The sequence below is a fragment of the Ranitomeya variabilis genome, chromosome 1, assembly GCF_051348905.1.
Source record: "Ranitomeya variabilis isolate aRanVar5 chromosome 1, aRanVar5.hap1, whole genome shotgun sequence".
In the NCBI taxonomy this organism is placed as follows: Eukaryota; Metazoa; Chordata; class Amphibia; order Anura; family Dendrobatidae; genus Ranitomeya; species Ranitomeya variabilis.
This window is the reverse complement of record NC_135232.1, coordinates 587,452,604-587,474,393: the sequence shown is the minus strand read 5'-3', so window position 1 is coordinate 587,474,393 and position 21,790 is coordinate 587,452,604. Positions and strand designations below refer to the sequence as shown.

Here is a 21,790-nt window from a genome sequence, read left to right as displayed (position 1 = left end):
TGACGACACAAAGAGGAGGCGGCGCCCAGTGGGATGATGGACGGCTGCGAGGCGGCTGAGTCAGGGTGAAAACGTGCCCCCCGGACTCAATACAGGTATGGCGCCACATTTATAAAAGTGATTATGTCAGTGTTCCTATTGATGCTGAGCATAAGAGCCACCTTCACAGAATGCAGCTTTAGTGCTGCTGAAGGTGGCTCCTTTACTTAAAAACGCCCTGTGGGGGTGACAGGTTCCCTTTAAGGAGCCATAACAAACAAAAAGGAAAATCTTGCAAAAATATTCAGAACTCCAACCCAAAATTCTTGGCATAGGTATAAAGCAAGGAGCTGGCAAACGACGAGACCTTGAAGAACCTAACAGTCCCATACGTCTTCCCAAACTCAGCTGGGTAAGCATCATTAAAAGTTTGACCATCCTCAGCGACACCTCCAGTGCCCTTTTTTGGGACTATAATGGACCCTGAGGATCCTTCTTAAAAAGACAGGACAATTATGTATAGCAAGTTATATGTATTCAGTTCAGCCATATATCTTGCAGATACTGGGAAAGCTGGATGACAATAACTGGTCGTAAAGGCAGCTGGGTAGGTAGCAACCCAGCTTTCCCAGTATCGGGTACTGGTAAGAATTGACATCACTTAGTTATAAAAAAAAAAAAAAAAGTAAATTCAGATTAAGTCACTCCTAATTTATGAACCCCTTCATAAAGTCAGAAGTTATGCCACAAGCTAAAATACCTGTAAAAGGATGTTTATAGTCCAAAACAAAAGGCTCCGCAATAATGACAGGATATTCCGTATCGATTCCATCCTCCCCTACAGAAAAGCAGACACTGGATACTCTAACCCAAACAGCTTACAATCTACGCTCACTCTCAGGTTACACACTGCTTCCCTATTGACTTTTTATCATGTATACCCATAAGCTCCTTCTGCCCCCTACAGGCCAGAAAGGTATCAACAATGCGCAAAATACAAAGCAGAGGGGTGGACCGAAACATCCCGATTACTGCTCATACTATCTCACCTGACATGAATATGCCACCATGATAAACATATCACAGACTTCATACGATAACATTATGGTGAACTTATTGGGCTAAGCTCAGCCCAGACGCCGCCAAGCTCAGCCCACACGCCGCTAAGCTCAGCCCACATGCCGCTAAGCTCAGCCCACATGCCGCTAAGCTCAGCCCAGACGCCGCTATGGACAAGCATAAAAATAACTTAACAAAAAAAAAAGTGCAAAATTATTTTTTATTGATCCCGATATGTTTTGGCATGCCTTGCTGATTGTAGCCGTAACTGCACCTGGTCTAGAATAAACTACTATACAGAATAAAAAATAAAAAAAAAGTTTAAATACAGAAAAGATTTCCATCTCAAAATGGCCTTAGCAGGACACTGTTTTGTCTCCCTTACAATATTGACTTCACATTGTTCAGGTCTCCCTGTAAGACCAAGTTTTCTGCCCATATCCCTAGAGGATGACCACCATGGGAAATATTCAGAATGTAGAGGACATTGTGACTCTCCGCGAAGTTTGCTGAGAGTCAATTTAAATTTTTACACTTTAGTTCCACATTCCATCACTGGGATGTCAAGTGACTGGGAGGGGCACAGTGATTGGGCGCACAGCGCCGAGCATTCCTTGGTCGGGCTGTACAGCAGCTCACTTGCTTCATCCCAAGGCAGGAATGTTTAGTGTTGATACATTGTGCCCACCCACACCGCCAGCCGCACTACCAGTCAGAGGTAGACTCTCCTCTTGTTGTGGTCATGTGACATCCACCATTAAGTTTTCATGTAACACAACTTTCAACTAAAACTTTTCTGAGAGTCCACATCTCAGACACATTGAGGAGCACTGATATTGGTGAGATTGCTTCACCACTTCTACAGCCAAGGGTCAACTTAAGGCCACAGCATAGTCCTGGGACTAAAGGGAATCTGTCTGCACATGTGTCCTGTGTAAACTATTACTATGGCCATACAGGTTATGGATGGCTGAGGAGAGAGATCCCGGTATGTCTCATATCAGATGTTTGGTTGTGAAGAAATGCTCTTTTATCACTTTATATAATGACCTCTTCCAGGCTCTGGGGCAAGAGAACTCTGCCTCCAGAGATTATTATACATGAAGGAGGAGTTACCAGTGTGATGTATAATGGTTACAATTATTACCAGTGTGAGGTGTGATGGTTAGCAGTATTACCAGTGTGATGGTCACCAGTGTTACCAGTGTGATGGACACTCTCTGCACTCTTGATCTCACTGCAGATCTGTGTGTGATTATACCGGACAACTGCAGCCTCCAGCTCACAGGCAGACAGGGTGCAATATTGCTACAGTACAGCAGAGCTCAGAGAGAAGAAAAAAAATGTGTTTCCAAGAAGACAAAGTTCAATTTTCCTCTTCTGTGCTAGTCATTTGTCTCACTGGCGACCATCAGACATCACACTGGTAATACTGGTGACCATCACACTGGTAACCATCGCACTGGTGACTCCTCCATCATGTATAATAATGTCTGGAGGCAGAGTTATCTTGCAGGCACTGTCCGCCTCAGAGACTGGAAGATATCATTTATATAAAGTGATAAAAGATAATTTCTCAACAACAGTCATCTGATATGAGACGCACTGGTATCACTCTCCTCCGCAATCTATAACCTGAATGCCTACAGTAATAGTTTACATAGGTCACATGTGGTGACAGATTCCCTTAAGCCTCCCCGTAAACAGACTAATGTCAGCAGAACCTGCCAATATCAGCCAACGGTCTAATGTGTATGGGGGAGTTGGCCGACTGATGGTCGGGAGAGATGTCGATCATGCATATAAGATTTCAGACTGCTGATCGCATTGCTCTCCCAGAAATAAGCCACCGGCCAACATGTCAGTCAGCGTTTTTCTCATAGAGAAAAGAGGATCACTTGGCCAAGCGAGCGCTCCTGTGTATGGGGGAGTCAACTGTCAGCTGAATGATCTGTGGACGCATCGTTGGCCAACATCCATCTAATGGGTATGGCTAGTCTTATTCAAAATACTTTTTGTGAGGCTTTCCATAGATATTTAACTGAAGGGCTACAGGTCTTTCATACACATCCAAAAATATACTCGATCAAATCAACTAGGGTTCTTCAAGCAAAAATAACCCTCAGCCACGGCCAACAAGACCAAACCCAGGCAACTGTCACCAGAGATCAGTCAGGAAGATCGGTCCCACAAAAAATGTGTAAAAAAAAAATGATCAAGTGTCTAGCAAAGAACATCTTTTCAATATACCTTTCAGGATGCTTGCTGAAGCCAAACGAGCTGTCCTGTGTATGGGCGTGTTGGTTGAGGTGGCTGTCAGCTGAACGATGGTTCAACTGACAGCCATCTAATGTCTATGGCCAGCCTTCCTCAAAATACTTTTTATTAGGCATTCCATAGATAATTAGATGAAGACCTACTGGTCAGACACATCACAATATATACAAGACCACCCATGGTCCTAAAAGCAATGATCGTCCTCATCCACGGCCATCAAGACCAATCCCATTAAACTATCACCTATGACCACCAGTCAAGAAGAGAGGACTCACAAAAAATACGTCTTGCAAAGAATACCTCTAAGGTGTTTTTTTGGTATTGTGGTTTCCAGTCACATGCACAAAATCAACAACTGGGTATTTCATGAATAAATCCAAAGAGACCAAGTAAACTAGCAGTTCCCCCATCAATGGTCGATTTTCCAGACGACTACATGTACTAATCCCAAGAAGACTCAATCATTGACTGTTTCCAACCACAAACAAGACGAACCATCTAACTGAAGATCAGATGTTGTAGGTTATCTGTATTAGGAAGAAAAACTAATGGAGAAATATACAACAAACAAGGTACCGTAAGTTTGATTAATGTTTTTGCAACGTAGATTGTGTTGTATTGTATTGGTGGTTCTCCAGAAGGTGCCACCATCTTCGGCCAAGCAAATCCTCTCTCTGTGACAATGGTGCCATGTACATTTCAGAGACTCATTGTTTTCTGCTTACTCAGGTCTCCCTTTCTGTAATACCCTAGATCTTTTATTACTGACCATTTGACCCAATGAACTTAAAAAGGTTGTCCACTAATTGGACAAATCCCTCCTAAATGTTTTAACCACCCTGAATAAAATATAAAACGTTACACTCGCCTCCCACATCAGTCCCATTCCAGCACCAGCTTGAAAGGAAAAATCACAGCGCTCCATCCGGGTGTAGTGATAGAAAAATAAGTAGCTTTATTACGCCATAAACAGCAACGTTTCGACCTGAGTAGGTCTTTATCAAGCTACATGCTTGATAAAGACCTACTCAGGTCGAAACGTTGCTGTTTATGGCGTAATAAAGCTACTTATTTTTCTATCACTACACCCGGATGGAGCGCTGTGATTTTTCCTTTCAAGTATCTGCTTGTCCTGGAAGGTTCCCCGGACTGAACACGGGCGCCCCAAGAAGCGAGTGCTGTTAGCCAACTTCTTTTTCTCCATTCCAGCACCAGGTCTCACTTTCTCAAATTACGTAATTCGCAGTCGCTACTTGGCTGCAATGCTCACACATAGCCTGGACGCCTGAGTTTTGTCCAGGAAAGTATGCGCAAATAGCTCATTTGCGACAGCTAATTGTCATGCAACTGCTGGGAGAGCCAATGCAGATATTGCTGGAGCAGCGACTGTGCGGGTGGTCGAGAGCAAGTTGTTTTTTCTTTTTTAACTCAAGGTATTACATTATTTAGAAGGGGTTGTCAAAGTAGTGGAAAATGCCTTTAAATCTTTGGTGTAAGGCTGGCCGTTCGCATTAGATATCTATCAGTTGGACAATTTCTCCCAACCCCTCTATACACAAATGCTGGGCTCAGCCGAAGATTTCCATGTTCACTATGAGGAAGCCTTTGCCAGTCTCCTCAAACAGTCAAAAAGGGTAGGGAAATTAAAATCCAACCAATGTTTCCTGACATCACCTGTTCGGGGGAGAGTCGAGAAACCCCAATACACATTGGAAAATCAATAGGTTCAGCCAACTTATCTTTTGTGTATGGGGACTTAACCATACAGATGATTTCCAACCACACAATCACACTCCAAACTCACTCTTTAGAAGTTGGGCCTCAAGGGACGTTGGGGGGACATGTAATCAAGTTCTAGCGTCCCTCTTACTCTGGAAGTCTCTAACCCATCATAGACTCTTTCCTACCATGGAAATCTACAAAAGGAACCTGAAGACTCACCTCTTCTGACAAGCCTACAAGCTGCAGTAACCACCGATTGACCATGTCTCCCCTCACCTACGGTATCCTCACCCATCCCTTTTAGGCTGTGAGTCCTCACGGGCAGGGTCCTCTCTCATCCAGTACCAGTTGGTAACTCGCTATAGATTATTGTACTGTTTTTTTATGTATACCCTTTTCTCGTGTAAAGCACTATGAATGGTGCAATAATAATAATGTACATTGCTCTACATAGCTTTAGTCATCACTCATCAGCCTTTGTGAGAATTTTGGGCCTCCACAGGCAATAGGACTGATGGTAACAAGCTTAGCTACCACACAGGGTCCCAAACCCAGGAGACAATTGACAATTTGTGGCTACAATAGATTCCAAGTTCAATCACAGGTTCCTCATGGTCAGCAAGTGGCTGCAAGCCAGTATAGGGCTCAAGACCACCAGCAGGTAATAGAGGAACCCACAAAATGGACAGGCCACCCTGACAAATAACCAAAGACACATACTAGAACCACCATGACCAACAGTTTCATAGCCAATATCAAACCCACAATTACGATAGCAGGCAACTGCCAAAGATAAGGACACCACTAACATTCGTTTTCTGGCTTTCATGTGCCCTATAATCTAGCCAATGGGCACTACTATAAAGTTTTTGAACATGGGTTCCCATAAATGGGGACATACTGGTTGATCAGGTCCACTACTGTGATTTCAGATCCCCAACAGACAGCAGGTTGATGGTTAGTCCCCGTTAACATGGAATCCCCAAAACTAGTAGTCAATTGGCAAACATTGGAGCCCTGTCACTTAATGCCTACCCATCATGCACTCATGGAAGGGCTCATGATGATCACAAACGCAATCATGAATATTAATATGAATATTCAGAATATAAATGTCAACCGTGATCGTGGTGCCATAAACTCTGTCCAGGTACCAAAAATTAGAAATTAAATTGTACCAAGACCATGAAGTAGAGCACATGGTGATGTGCTCCCCACCCCCCAACTTATGAGTAGATAATCCATCACCTCGTCTGATCCATATCTTGACAGTATTACTCTGTGTACTGGAATGTTAATTATTAACATGCTCTCCAAAAATCACAGCAAATTGTGACATTAACCCAACTGTAGGGGGTCATTCGCCTCTTCGACAAGCCTGCCTGGTGGCTAGCAGCAACAAACGATTTCAAACCTTATAATCAGAGACTAGTGGGCAGCTCCCTCTCCAGATCCAAACCAGCTGCATTCCCACCGGGCTGGGACGTTAGGAAAGTCCATGGATTCACGGGGCCTTCCGGAAAGGAATATAGGCAAAATCCAACCAAGCCTCTTCCTGGTAAAAACCTTCAGGATTAGCCGCCCCTTATCTCCAGATTACATTAATGAGATTGGAAGTGTGCAGCAGATCTCCAGAACATCACAACGTGGAAATCCTAAATCTGCACAGTCACGGATTAAAAAGCCGGCTCCCAAATATGACAGATTAGATTCATGACTAGATCTAATTGCAGCAGATCCCCCAGCAGGGAGAGAGAGAAAGCAGTGAATGGCTCCTATCAGATCAGTTACAATGTATCAGCTCAGTGCTACAATGTATCCATAACCAACCCCACCTCCTCCTATCTTGTTCTCCAGCCTGGCAGACCCCCCAACAAGTGCAAAAAAAAACCCAACACAATATTGAACATTTTCTGCAGCTTACCCCCAAGCGCCTTGGAAAAGCCTCAGACATGTGCAATCCTCCAGCTTCCAGGATCACTTCTTGGGAAAGGAGGAGGGGGGAAGGGAGGGAAGCAGGACTGTGGCTGTTTTTTTCAAAAAAAAAAAAAAAGGAGGAGGAGGGGAGGTTGAGTCTTCTTTTATATGAGGAAGCTTTTGTTGTCCGGGGTTGTGTTAGAAAATCCACATTTTGCAAATAAAAGGAAAAAAAATAAAGGGGTAGATCCCAATCCTGGCGAGTAGATCCCAATGGATAAAAGCAGAATTCCAGGCAGATAGATAAAGTGATTTCCCCAGGATGTATGGATGTGTGTGTAGTTGTGTGTGTCTCTCCAGAATGCAGATTCTACACCTCTGTGGCTGCTCCAAGGACAACCCTTCCTCTTCCTCCTCCTCCTCCTCCCTCCTCCTCTTCTGCTCCTGCCTTTTCTCACCATTGTCTGAGATCACATTCACATATCCCCTTTCTCTTTCTAATGTGTTGCTGTTTCAAGGGGATTCAGACCTCAGGGCTTCCCCCTTGATCTTATTTTGGGACATTATCCTCTTGTTTTGGAAGCTTTTTGTTTTGCAACGCCCTCACGCGAGAAGACAGAGTCCTTTGTTGGAGGTGGATTGCACTACTGCCCCAGCACTAGGGGGAGCTGTAGATGCTTTGTGCCAGATTCATTATTGCATTTACGCCCTTTTTTTTCAATTTTTTTGCCTGTTTTTTTTTTATATTACACCTTTCATAAACACTATTTTATATCCGTTTGCCTGTTGCTGTTTTTTTTAGGTTCATCATTGGGAGTCGGGTTTGAGGTTTCGACTGGTTCATCATTTGCATCTTTTTAAAAAGTCGCCAAATTTTGAAACACTTCAGAGGAACTAAAAAGTCACATAACAGGTTAAAGACAATAAATACAAATGCAAAAATTCATGAGCCGCATGCACCATATTGGACAACTTGGTGAAAAAAAAAAGAGTTGCGCAATAAAAAAAAAAATTTAAAAGAGACTTGAAGATTAATCGGGGCTTTTATCTGTGGGTTTTACACCTAATTCACACACACACGAAGTGTTTTTATACCCATTTTTAATGCATGTTTTACATTTTGTAACATATTGTACATTTTTTATTTATTTTTACTGATGTTTTTTGAGTTCCATAGTGAAAGAACAAAAAAAAAGTTAAAATATAAATGATGCATATGTAAATTTTTCAGTATTTAATTTACACTTTCTTTTGGTGCTTTTTTTTTCTTGCCCCCATGATTTTTTTGGGACAATTCTTTTCAAAAATTGTGCACTGGTTGTGTTTTTTCTTTCTATAAAGTAATGAAAAATGCAGATTGCAAATATTCTGATACTTAATTAAAAAAAATAACAGCAAAATGGCTTATAAAAAAAGTACCTAAATGATGCTGCAAAAAGCCAGTGATGTGAATCCAGGCTTTAAAAGCGTTACCTGGAATTATTGGAAATCATGAGTACATGAGGCACTTGGCATAACGCCCAATCATCCCAGATCCAGTGCAATAGTCCCAAATTTGGGGAGCCGTCCCACTGGAAATCACATCTGTGTCTGTGGAAGAGCAGAGGGCGTCATCTCCCAGCTCCACCATTCGCCTGTGCCGTCTGAGGATCGGCAGGAGTGACAATGTCACCATCCAGAGCAGAGATCCGCTCCACTCATTGTGGGAACAGGGCTAGGTGAGTATTTGTTTTGTTATGCATATATAATTGCCGGTGGACTGAAGGGGCCTCAAACTGTGTGAGGGGCATCATACTGTGCGGGGGCATCATTGTGTGGTGGGTGGGCACTGTGGAGGTATCATTCATATGGGGTGATACTGAGGGCATAATACTAATTGTGGGGAGGACTGATGGGGCATAATACTATCTGGATCTGTCACTGTGTGTGGGGGGCACTGTAGTGGAATCATAATATTTGAGGGGGACAATGGGTGCATCTTACTGTGTGGGCACAGTGGGAGTGTCATAGTGTAAGGGGGCACTGTGAGGTCCTCATAGTGTGTAGGGGTGTATTGGTGGTATCACACTGTGTGGGGGGATCATAGCACTAGCATGATGTTTGTGTAAGGGGACAATATGGAAGCATCATGGTGTGTGGGGGGCACTGTAGGGGAATCATACTATTTGAGGGGGCACTAGGTGCATCTGTGTGTGGGCATGGTATCGATGTCATAGTGTGTGGGGGTACTGTGGGGTCCTCAGTGTGTAGGGATGTCCTAGAAGTATCACACTGTGGGGGATCACTGCACTTGCATGATGTGTGTGTGTAAGGGGACAATATGGAGGCATCACTGTGTGGGTTGGTACTATAGGGGTATCATACAATTTGAGGGGGACGCTGGGTGCATCTTACTGTGTATGGGTTTTATAGTATATGGGGGGAACTGTGCGGTCCACATAGTATGTAGGGGTGCACTGGGGGCATCATATAGTGTGAGAATCATGGCACTGGCATTATGCATGTGTGGTGAGGGGACAATAATGAGTCATCAATATGTTGGGCAACGTCATTATGTGTGGGGCTACTTAGGGGTCATCATAGTGTGTGCAGTAGAACTGGGGGGTCCACATGGTGTGTAGGGTGTACTGGTGGCATCATATTCTGTAAGGGGGTTCATTGCATTGACATTACAGTGTGTGTAAGGGGACAATAGAGAGGCATTAACATCATATGAGACATATTTAAAATACATGCCCCAAACAACCTCCTGTAAAATTCCTGAATACATACGACATAAAATCCAATCATATCGCAGCTTTAATTTTGCAAGAGCAGAATATAAAATGAAAGCTGCACTGTGATTGGTTGCCACGGGCAACAGAAAGGGTTTTAGTGTACACAGGTTCATAAGTCACCTTACTTTGCTGTGACCTTAAGCCAACTGGGCGGAGCATTGCAGGTCAGATGCCTGACTGGGCGAAATTTAAGTGAACAACGCTGCAAGGCATCATGGTCCTGATGTTTCTGCAGTGTGACACACACTGTATGGTCAATGCTATTTACTCTGCCACTCCCTGTTGGCCAATAAGTCCTCACTGAAGGAGTGTAGATATGTGAACCCCTGATCACCTGTAGCCCAGAAGGGGTGAGGCTGCCCAGCCCGTGCCCTGAGGATGGAGCTATGAGGCCTTGTTTGAAGGATATTACATTGACTCTCGTGTTCCATCAGCTGCCGCTTTGTAGCTTCACATTGCAGCAACCCAACAAAATACAGTCTCCTGCACTTCTCTGTGGATCACTGACAGACGGGCGGCTGATTATAGCACACACCGAAAATATTACCGCAATACGCCAGAGCTGCCCACAGAGCATAGAAAGATGCCCCATGTATCATGGATATATATCTAATACTATCCTGTGTGATACTGGCTGCTGAGCGGTGTATCTAATCCTATCCTGTGTGATACTGTCTGCTGAGCTGTGTATCTAATCCTATCCTGTGTGATACAGTCTGCTGAGCCATGTATCTAATCCTATCCTGTGTGATACTGTCTGCTGAGCCGTGTATCTAATCCTATCCTGTGTGATACTGTCTGCTGAGCCGTGTATCTAATCCTATCCTGTGTGATACTGTCTGCTGAGCCATGTATCTAATCCTATCCTGTGTGATACAGTCTGCTGAGCTGTGTATCTAATCCTCTCCTGTGTGATACTGTCTGCTGAGCCATGTATCTAATCCTATCCTGTGTGATACTGTCTGCTGAGCTGTGTATCTAATCCTATCCTGTGTGATACTGTCTGATGAGCCGTGTATCTAATCCTATCCTCTGTGACACTGACGGCTGAGCTGTGTATCTAATCCTATCCTGTGTGATACTGTCTGCTGAGCTGTGTATCTAATCCTATCTTGTGTGATACTGACTGCTGAGCCGTGTATCTAATCCTATCCTGTGTGATACTGACTGCTGAGCCATGTATCTAATCCTATCCTGTGTGATACAGTCTGCTGAGCTGTGTATCTAATCCTATCCTGTGTGATACTGTCTGATGAGCTGTGTATCTAATCCTATCCTCTGTGACACTGACTGCTGAGCTGTGTATCTAATCCTATCCTGTGTGATACTGGCTTCTGAGCCATGTATCTAATCCTATCCTGTGTGATACTGGCTTCTGAGCAGTGTATCTAATCCTTTCCTGTGTGATACTGTCTGCTGAGCCATGTATCTAATCCTATGCTGTGTGATACCGACTGCTGAGCTGTGTATCTAATCCTATCCTGTGTGATACTGTCTGCTGAGCCTTATATCTAATCCTATCCTGTGTTATAGTGTCTGCTGAGCCGTGTATCTAATCTTATCCTGTGTGATACTGACTGCTGAGCTGTGTATCTAATCCTATCCTGTGTGATACTGTCTGCAGATCCGTGTATCTAATCCTATCCTGTGTGATACCGTCTGCTGAGCCATGGATCCTGTGTAATACTGACTGCTGAGCCGTGTATCTAATCCTATCCTGTGTGATACTGTCTGCTGAGCCTTATATCTAATCCTATCCTGTGTTATACTGTCTGCTGAGCCGTGTATCTAATCCTATCCTGTGTGATACCATCTGCTGAGCCATGTATCTAATCCTATCCTGTGTTATACTGTCTGCTGAGCCTTATATCTAATCCTATCCTGTGTGATACTGTCTGCTGAGCCATGTATCTAATCCTATCCTGTGTGACACTGTCTGCTGAGCCGTGTATCTAATCTTCTCCTGTGTGATACCATCTGCTGAGCCATGTATCTAATCATATCCTGTGTGATACTGTCTGCTGATCCTTGTATCTAATCCTATCCTGTGTGATACTGTCTGCTGAACCATGTATCTAATCCTATCCTGTGTGATTCTGTCTGCTGAGCCGTGTATCTAATCCTATCCTGTGTGATACTGTCTGCTGAGCTGTGTATCTAGTCGTATCCTGTGTATTGACTGCTGAGCTGTGTATCTAATCCTATCCTGTGTGATACTGTCTGCTGAGCAGTGTATCAAACCCTATCCTGTGTGATTATATCTGCTGAGCTGTGTATCTAATCCTATCCTGTGTGTACTGTCTGCTGAGCCTTGTATCTAATCCTATCCTGTGTGATACTGACTGATGAGCCATGTATCTAATCCTATCCTGTGTGTACTGTCTGCTGAGCTGTGTATTTAATCCTATCCTGTGTGTACTGTCTGCTGAGCTGTGTATCTAATCCTATCCTGTGTGATTCTGTCTGCTGAGCTATGTATCTACTCCTATCCTGTATGATACTGACTGATGAGTTGGTGCTTAGGATATAGAATGGATTAACACATTAAGGTCTGACTGGCCATTAGGCCAGGTAAGGTAACACCCCAGGAATTTGGTGGTACTCTCCTGTTCCCCCTCTGTTCCTCTTCCGTTCCTCCTCTGTTCCTCCCTGCTCTTCTTCTGTTGCTCCTCTGTTCCTCACTGCTCCTCCTCTGTTCCTCCTCTGTTCCTCCCTGCTCCTCCTCTGTTCCTCCTCTGTCCCCCCTCTGTTCCTCCTCTGTTTCCCCTCTGTTCCTCCCCGCTCCTCCTCTGTTCCCCCTCCTCCTCTGTTCCCCCTCTGTTCCTCCTCTGTTCCCCCTCTGTTCCTCCTCTGTTCCCCCTCTGTTCCTCCCTGCTCCTCCTCTGTTCCTCCTCTGCTCCTCCCTGCTCCTCCTCTGTTCCCCCTCTATTCCCCCTCTGTTCACCCTCTGTTCCTCCTCTGTTCCCCCTCTGTTCCTCCTCTGTTTCTTCCTGCTCCTCCTCTATTCCTCCCTGCTCCTCTTCTGTTCCCCCTCTGTTCCCCCTCTGTTCACCCTCTGTTCCTCCTCTGTTCCCCCTCTGTTCCTCCCTGCTCCTCCTCTGTTCCCCCTGTTCCCCCCTGTTCCTTCTCTGTTCCCTCCCTGTTCCTCCTTTGTTCCTCCCTACTCCTCCTCTGTTCACTCTCTGTTCCCCCTCTGTTCCTCCTCTGTTCCCCTCTGCTCCTCAGCTATTCCTCCTTTGTTCCTCCTCTGTTCCTCCCTGCTCTTCCTCTGTTCCTCCCTGCTCCTCCTCTGTCGTCCTCTGTTCCCCTTTTGTTCCTCCTCTGTTCCTCCCTGCTCCTCCTCTGTTCCCCCTCTGTCCCCCCTCTGCAGAGGTGTATCTAGCCTTTCCTGCACCCGAGGCAAAGGATCCCCCCACCCCCCAAACCTCCCCCATTTGAACCTTAACTTTATTGAAACTGTATGACCAAGCCAAGGTATATTCCTGAATCTCCATAATGTTAAAATAGATACCAATAGAAGTAAAATTAATTGAGACATCAGTAGATTAAGTGTTTTTGAATATCCATATTGAATCAGGAGCCCCATATAATCCTGCATAAAGGTTAATAATGGCCCCATAAGATGCTCCATAGACACATTTGCCCAATATAGTGCTGCAGAAACATTGATTATGGCCCCATAAGATGCTCCATACAGACACTTGCCCAATATAGTGCTGCACAAACGTTATGGCCCCATAAGATGCTCCATACAGACACTTGCCCCATATAGTGCTGCACAAACGTTATGGCCCCATAAGATGCTCCATACAGACACTTGCCCCATATAGTGCTGCACAAACGTTATGGCCCCATAAGATGCTCCATACAGACACTTGCCCCATATAGTACTGCACAAACGTTATGGCCCCATAAGATGCTCCATACAGATACTTGCCCCATATAGTGCTGCACAAACGTTATGACCCCATAAGATGCTCTATACAGACACTTGCCCCATATAGTGCTGGACAAACGTTGATTATGGCCCCATAAGATGCTCCATACAGACACTTGCCCCATATAGTGCTGCACAAACATTATGGCCCCATAAGATGCTCCATACAGACACTTGCCCCATATAGTGCTGCACAAACGTTATGGCCTCATAAGATGCTCCATACAGACACTTGCCCAATATAGTGCTGCACAAACGTTATGGCCCCATAAGATGCTCCATACAGACACTTGCCCCATATAGTGCTGCACAAACGTTATGGCCTCATAAGATGCTCCATACAGACACTTGCCCCATATAGTGCTGCACAAACGTTATGGCCCCATAAGATGCTCCATGCTCCATACAGACACTTGCCCCATATAGTGCTGCACAAACGTTATGACCCCATAAGATGCTCTATACAGACACTTGCCCCATATAGTGCTGGACAAACGTTGATTATGGCCCCATAAGATGCTCCATACAGACACTTGCCCCATATAGTGCTGCACAAACGTTATGGCCCCATAAGATGCCCCATACAGACACTTGCCCCATATAGTGCTGCACAAACGTTATGGCCCCATAAGATGCTCTATACAGACACTTGCCCCATATAGTGCTGCACAAACGTTATGGCCCCATAAGATGCCCCATACAGACACTTGCCCCATATAGTGCTGCACAAACATTGATTATGGCCCCATAAGATGCTCCATACCGACACTTGCCCCATATAGTGCTGCACAAACGTTATGACCCCATAAGATGCTCTATACAGACACTTGCCCCATATAGTGCTGGACAAACGTTGATTATGGCCCCATAAGATGCTCCATACAGACACTTGCCCCATATAGTGCTGCACAAACGTTATGGCCCCATAAGATGCTCCATACAGACACTTGCCCCATTTGCTGTTGCTGCGATAAAAAAAAAAAAAATCACATGCTCACCTCTCCATTGCTCAGGCCCCCGGCACTTTCAATATTCACCTGCTCCTCGTTCCAGCCGCCGCTCCATCTTCAGCACTGACGTTCAGGCAGAGGGCGCGCACTAACTACGTCACCGCGCCCTCTGACCTCAGCGTCACTGCTCAAGACAGAGCAGTGCTGGAACGAGGAGCAGGTGAATATCGCGCAGCGCAGCGCTCCCCTCCCCATTATACTCGCCTGCTCCTGGCGCAGTACAGTCCCTGCTTCCCCGGCGCCGGCAGCTTCTTCCTGTACTGAGCAGTCACCATTATCACTCATTACAGTAATAATGAATATGCAGCTGCACCCCTATGGGAGGTGGAGCCGCATATTCATTACTGTAATGAGCGGTACCATGTGACCGCTCAGTACAGGACGAGGAGCTTCCTTAGACCGCCGCATCATCAGGCGGTCCGCTGGCGCCCCCCCTGTCGGCTGCGCCCGGGGCACATGCCCCGGCTGCCCCCCCCCCTGGATATGCCACTGCTCCTCTGTCCCCCCTCTGTTCTTCCTCTGTTCCTCCTCTGTTCCTCCCTGCTCCTCCTCTGTTCCCCCTCTGTTCCTCCTGTTCCCCCTCTGTTCCTCCTCTGTTCCTCCCTTCTCCTCCTCTGTTCCCCCTCTGCCCCCCCTCTGTTCCTCTTCTATTCCTCCTCTGTTCCTCTCTGTTCCTCCTGTTCCCCCTCTGTTCCTCCCTGCTTCTCCTCTGTTCCCCCTCTGTTCCCCCTCTGTTCCCCCTCTATTCCTCCTCTGCTCCTCCCTGTTCCTCCTGTTCCCCCTTTGTTCCTCCTCTGTTCCTCCCTGCTTCTCCTCTGTTCCCCCTCTTTTCCTCCTCTGTTCCCCCTCTGTTCCTCCTCTGTTCCCCCTCTATTCCTCCTCTGTTCCTCCTGTTCCCCCTCTGTTCCTCCTCTGTTCTTCCCTGCTTCTCCTCTGTTCCCCCTCTGTTCCTCCTCTGTTCCCCTCTGTTCCTCCTCTGTTCCCCCTCTGTTCCTCCTCTGTTCCCCCTCTGTTCCTCCTCTGTTCCTCCCTGCTCCTCCTCTGTGATCAGAAAACACAGGTCCTTTCCGCTGAACGATATGATCCACTGTCTTATTCTGTGGGAATGGAAGAGACCAGAAAGGAAAGGCCCTTTACCTCCGGCCTTCAAGAGAAGGTATCCATATGAGGAGTCTGCCTCGTCCTCGTGGGATAAAGCCCCAAAGGTGGATGCGAAGGTCACTAAAGCATCTAGAAATTCCTCGCTACCCTTTGAGGACATGAGAAATCTGAAGAACCCACACGATAAGAAAGCAGATACCTTTCTAAAAGGCGCCTGGGAAATGTCAGCAGGGTCCCTTAGGCCGGCGGTGGCAGCCACCTGTACAGCCAGGTCTTAAATGGTCTGGCTGGACCAGTTAGAGTCACAAATAAAGGACAAGGCATGCAGAGAAAGCATCTTGACTACGCTTCCCATGATGCAGGGAGCTGCAGCCTTTCTGTCAGATGCATCGGCAGACTCAGTCAGGTTAGCCACAATAGCTGAGGCCCTTTCTAATGCAGCCTTAAGGGCTTTATGGCTGAAGTGTTGGCCGGGAGACATCCAGGTCAGGACGAGGAGCTTCCTTAGACCGCCGCATCATCAGGCGGTCCGCTGGCGCCCCCCCTGTCGGCTGCGCCCGGGGCACATGCCCCGGCTGCCCCCCCCTGGATATGCCACTGCTCCTCTGTCCCCCCTCTGTTCTTCCTCTGTTCCTCCTCTGTTCCTCCGTGCTACTTCTCTTTTCCTCCTCTGTTCCTCCCTGCTCCTCCTCTGTTCCTCCCTGCTCCTCCTCTGTTCCTCCCTGCTCCTCCTCTGTTCCCCCTCTGTTCCTCCTGTTCCCCCTCTTTTCCTCCTCTGTTCCTCCCTTCTCCTCCTCTGTTCCCCCTCTGCCCCCCCTCTGTTCCTCTTCTATTCCTCCTCTGTTCCTCTCTGTTCCTCCTGTTCCCCCTCTGTTCCTCCCTGCTTCTCCTCTGTTCCCCCTCTGTTCCCCCTCTGTTCCCCCTCTATTCCTCCTCTGCTCCTCCCTGTTCCTCCTGTTCCCCCTTTGTTCCTCCTCTGTTCCTCCCTGCTTCTCCTCTGTTCCCCCTCTTTTCCTCCTCTGTTCCCCCTCTGTTCCTCCTCTGTTCCCCCTCTATTCCTCCTCTGTTCCTCCTGTTCCCCCTCTGTTCCTCCTCTGTTCTTCCCTGCTTCTCCTCTGTTCCCCCTCTGTTCCTCCTCTGTTCCCCTCTGTTCCTCCTCTGTTCCCCCTCTGTTCCTCCTCTGTTCCCCCTCTGTTCCTCCTCTGTTCCTCCCTGCTCCTCCTCTGTGATCAGAAAACACAGGTCCTTTCCGCTGAACGATATGATCCACTGTCTTATTCTGTGGGAATGGAAGAGACCAGAAAGGAAAGGCCCTTTACCTCCGGCCTTCAAGAGAAGGTATCCATATGAGGAGTCTGCCTCGTCCTCGTGGGATAAAGCCCCAAAGGTGGATGCGAAGGTCACTAAAGCATCTAGAAATTCCTCGCTACCCTTTGAGGACATGAGAAATCTGAAGAACCCACACGATAAGAAAGCAGATACCTTTCTAAAAGGCGCCTGGGAAATGTCAGCAGGGTCCCTTAGGCCGGCGGTGGCAGCCACCTGTACAGCCAGGTCTTAAATGGTCTGGCTGGACCAGTTAGAGTCACAAATAAAGGACAAGGCATGCAGAGAAAGCATCTTGACTACGCTTCCCATGATGCAGGGAGCTGCAGCCTTTCTGTCAGATGCATCGGCAGACTCAGTCAGGTTAGCCACAAGAGCTGAGGCCCTTTCTAATGCAGCCTTAAGGGCTTTATGGCTGAAGTGTTGGCCGGGAGACATCCAGGTCAGGTCGAAGCTATGCGCCATCCCTTGTGAAGGGGAACACTTGTTCAGACCAGTGTTGGACAAACCCCTGGAAAAGGCGGGGGACAATAAAAAGAAGTTTCCTAACCCGTCGGTCTCTTCCTATGGACGTTCCTTCAACAGGAGAAGATTAGGCTGTAGATATTACTCCAGGGTTAAAAGCAGATGGGACTACAGGAAAAGAAAACGTAGAGGGTACATGTTTGGCTACTCCCGAGATCACAGGAATCCACCCCAATGACTGCCGACCCAGGTAGGGGGAAGGCTGTCTGCCTTCTACCGGCCTGATCAAGAATAGCGAATAGCAGATGGATCCATAATGTGATCACATCAGGACTAAGGTTGGAGTTCCGTTCAATACCGCAGGACAAATTTAAGATAACTCCCACTCGTTCCTCAGCTGGGGAACAGCAGGCCCTGGAGTCAGAAGTCCTGGAGCTATGGCGTAAGGCAGTCTTGATGAAAGTTTCTGTGTCCGAAAGTGGCAGAGGGTTTTAATCCCCCTGTCAGGACTCTGAACATTTTTATTACCTTTTGTGCATTACTGCCCTTTTCCAAGATGGCGTCCTTGGTCTCATGTGCACTGTGTCTTCCTGCTATAAAACTCCACCCCAGCCTTCAGTCTGTGCTAGAGTATTCTGCCTTGCATCCAGCTCCTGACCTCTGATTACTCCCTGGCTATATACCTGCTCCTGTGAACCTGTGTGGTGATCCTGCTACTCTGCTCTGAGTTCCTGCTGCATACACCAGTTTCCAGTAATCCTCCTTCATCTGCTGCTCGTGTTTACTTCCATCTGCATTTGCTGGACATGTAAGCTGTTGCTGCTCTGCAAAAACCTGAGACTATTAACCAGGCCTCCCTGGTTGAGCTAAGATATGATTTGAACTGCCTTATAAGCTTATCTATCTGTGTTTGGACTTAGACAAGGATTTATTCGTGTCAAGTATCCTCAAGAATAACTGTGCTTCATAGACTTTCTGCTTGATTGCATTTTCCTCTGAAGTTTCCTATAGACTGCTAAGCTGCGTTTAATATTTACACCAAGTGTTGTGGACTTGAGTTTCTCTCTGCACCTGTTTGAATCACCGTGTGATAATATAGACTTTACCACTTATAAAACTGTGTCCTGTAGTTGTCTTGTTCCACGCAAAGAGTCTCGAGTTATCCCCTATAATTATTACACCCCCCTCTTTCTGATTAAAAAACCAGACTGTTCCTTTCAGACCATTATTAATCTAAAAGGTCTGAACAAGTTCCTGATAGTACGCCCATTTAAGATGGAGCCTGTTAGGTCGGCAATAAAATTGCTTTTCAAAGACTCATTATGGTAGTGTTGGATCTTAAGAATGCATACTACCACATACCTATACATGCAGATCACCAGAAGTCCCTTAGAATGGCGGTGTCTCTGGGGGGTACAGTAAGACATTTCCAGTTTAAAGCCCTCCCGTTTGGTCTCGCAATTGCCCCATGGGTCTTCACCAAAATGGTCGCAGAGGTCGTGGCACATCTCCATGAACAGGATGTCATGATGGTCCCCTATTTAGATGACTTTTTAATAGTAGGCAGTTCGGTCCTTCACTGCACTACTCAGTTGAAACGTGTAATGTCCATGCTAGAAGGGTTGGTGTGGCTTTTGAAGGTGCAGGAATTCCTGGGTCTTGTGCTGGACTCCAAGACTCAGGATTGTCGGATACCGGTGCCCAAACTAGAAGGCATTCGGCATCAAGTTTTGAAGGCAGTGGACAATCCATCTATGTTCCTTAGGAGGGCTATGTCCTATTTAGGATCACTCGCTTCCTGTATTTCGGCTGTCCGGTGGGCCCAATTCCATACTAGGGTCTTACAGTGGGAAGTATTTCGTAATGACCACTGGCTTAGAGGGTGTCTAGAAGGAAAGGTCTCTTTGTCTCACTCTATGATACAGTCCTTTTGGTGATTAGATTTATCAAACTTGTCCAGAGGGGTTCCCTGGGTGAACCATATTTCCCAGATTGCTACTACAGATACCAGCCCATGGGTTGGGGGGCTCACTTGGGGGAGGTGATGGTCCAAGGGAGGTGGACAAGGTGTGAGAGTGGTGGTTTATCTAACCTGGAAGAGTTGTTGGCAGAGGAGCTGGCAATATGACAGCTCTTTATGTCCCTACATGGTCAACATGTCAGAATACTTTCCGACAATCAGGTAATGGTGGCCTACATTAACCACCAGGGGGGGACCTGGTCCAGGTCTTTGATGGAAGTGGCGGATCGTATATTTCAGATTGCCAAAGCTTGCCTGCTGTCCCTGCTTGTCTAACCTCCCTGCACATAAGAGGAAAAGAGAACATCAAGGCAGACTTCCTAAGCTGCAACCAACTCAGGCAAGGAGAATGGGTGTCATACTGGACTCTCTTAATCCGGATTGTGTATATGTGGGGATGTTCGGACATAGACCTCTTTGCCACCAGTAGGAAGGTGCACCTGTTCTGCTCTCTAAACCCCAGAGAAGGTCCACAAGAGGTAGATGCTCTGTTGATTCCATGGGACTTCAATCTGGCATATGCCTTTCTCCTGTTACCCCCAAATTCCGTTGGTGTTGAGGAAGATCCGGGAGGACAGGGCACGTGTTATCTTAATCACTCCCTTTTTGGCCCAAGAGGCCGTGGTTTTCCAGGCTGAGGAAAGTATCCACAACAAAGATATACACCAGAACCTGGAATAAGTTTCTATCAGCCTCAGGTGCAGAGATTGGGAGAAAGGTTCAGATAGGGCAAGTTCTGGAATTCCTACAAAAGGGCCTAGAGATAGGACTATCCACGAACACCCTCAAAGTCCAGGTATCGGCTCTGGGGGCCCTATATAATTGCGATCTGGCATGCAATTATTGGATGTCTAGGTTTATTAGAGCATCGGCTAGGTCTAGGCCCATCCTTAAAGAGAGGATGTCTTGGGATCTGATCCTAGTTCTAACAGCGTTGAGAGAGTCTCCCTATGAGCCCATTGATTTAGCCCCAATAAAAAATGTTTCCCTTAAGACGGCCCTTCTCGTTGCATTATCATCAACCTGTAGGGTTAGTGACATTCAGGCCCTGTCCAGACTTCCACCATATACCCAGTTCCGGGAGGATAGGGTCATTTTGAAGCCAGATTTCACAGACTGCAGGAAATAGTTCTTCCTTCCTTCTGTGCCAACCCTGGGAATCAGAAGGAAGAGAGGCTTCATTCACTAGATGTCAGGAGATGCCTACTTACAGTGCCTTGCGAAAGTATTCGGCTCCCTGGAACTTTTCAACCTTTTCCCACATATCATGCTTCAAACATAATGATACCAAATGTAAAATTTGGGTGAAGAATCAACAACAAGTGGAACACAATTGTGAAGTTGAACAAAATGTATTGGTTATATTAAATTTTAATACTTTCGCAAGGCACTGTAGATGTATTTTGGTAACTGACCCTTGGAAAATTCTTTGTTTCCTTTCAGGGGACTAGAAAGGGGCTTAAGGTTTCAAAAAGCACTTTAGCTACATGAAGCAATTTCTTAGGCCTATACAGCAAGTGGCAAGGCAGTTCCAGAGGGTCTGAAGGCTCACTCCTCAGGAGCCATGGCGACTTCCTGGGCAGAGAGATCGGACGTGTCAACTGGGCAGATATGTAAGGCAGCTACATGATCTTCTCCCTCCACCTTTTATAAACCTTATAGGCTTGATATGGGTGCCTCCTCCGATCTCACATTTGAAAGAAGGGTGCTTCAGGCTGTGGTCCCTCCCTAATTTTCTTACCTCTCTGTAATTCTCTCGTGGTGCTGTCATGGGCTCCAAAAAACACTGTTACCGGTATGTAACTAAGCATATTTTCAATAATTGTGCACTCATCTCCTGAGGTTCACCTATAGCCACCGTAGTTATAATCATGGTTACCTGGTTAGGGGCCACTGATGGACACAGACAGAAAAGAGCACATGTGCAAGAACAATATATGGACCCTTTGCAGTCCAAGAGCTCCTAAAAATGCAAAATTGCACCGTCTTTAGTTGTAGAAATGGGCCCCTTATCTCTTGGGCCCAAGTGCTGCCGCACAGGTTGCACTGATGATATATCCACATATTAGGGGCCCACTCATATGTTTTTGCTCCTCTGATCTGAACCTCTAGCTACGCCTCTGGTTCCACTACATAGCTACAGAGCGTGTCCTGACCTTCTCATCTCTGCTACATCACTGGGTTCTACTACATGGCTGCA

General features: G+C 46.5%; 1 protein-coding gene across 1 annotated transcript in view; it reads right to left on the bottom strand.

Annotated features, from left to right (window-relative positions):
- Positions 1-7,374, bottom strand: part of VANGL2 (VANGL planar cell polarity protein 2) — a 129,966-nt gene extending 122,592 nt beyond the window's left edge. Inside the window, exon 1 of the mRNA XM_077258049.1 lies at positions 6,962-7,374. The gene's annotated coding sequence lies outside the window, so the exon portion shown is untranslated. The remainder of the gene's footprint in view (positions 1-6,961) is intronic.
- Between the last annotated feature and the right edge of the window lie 14,416 nt (positions 7,375-21,790).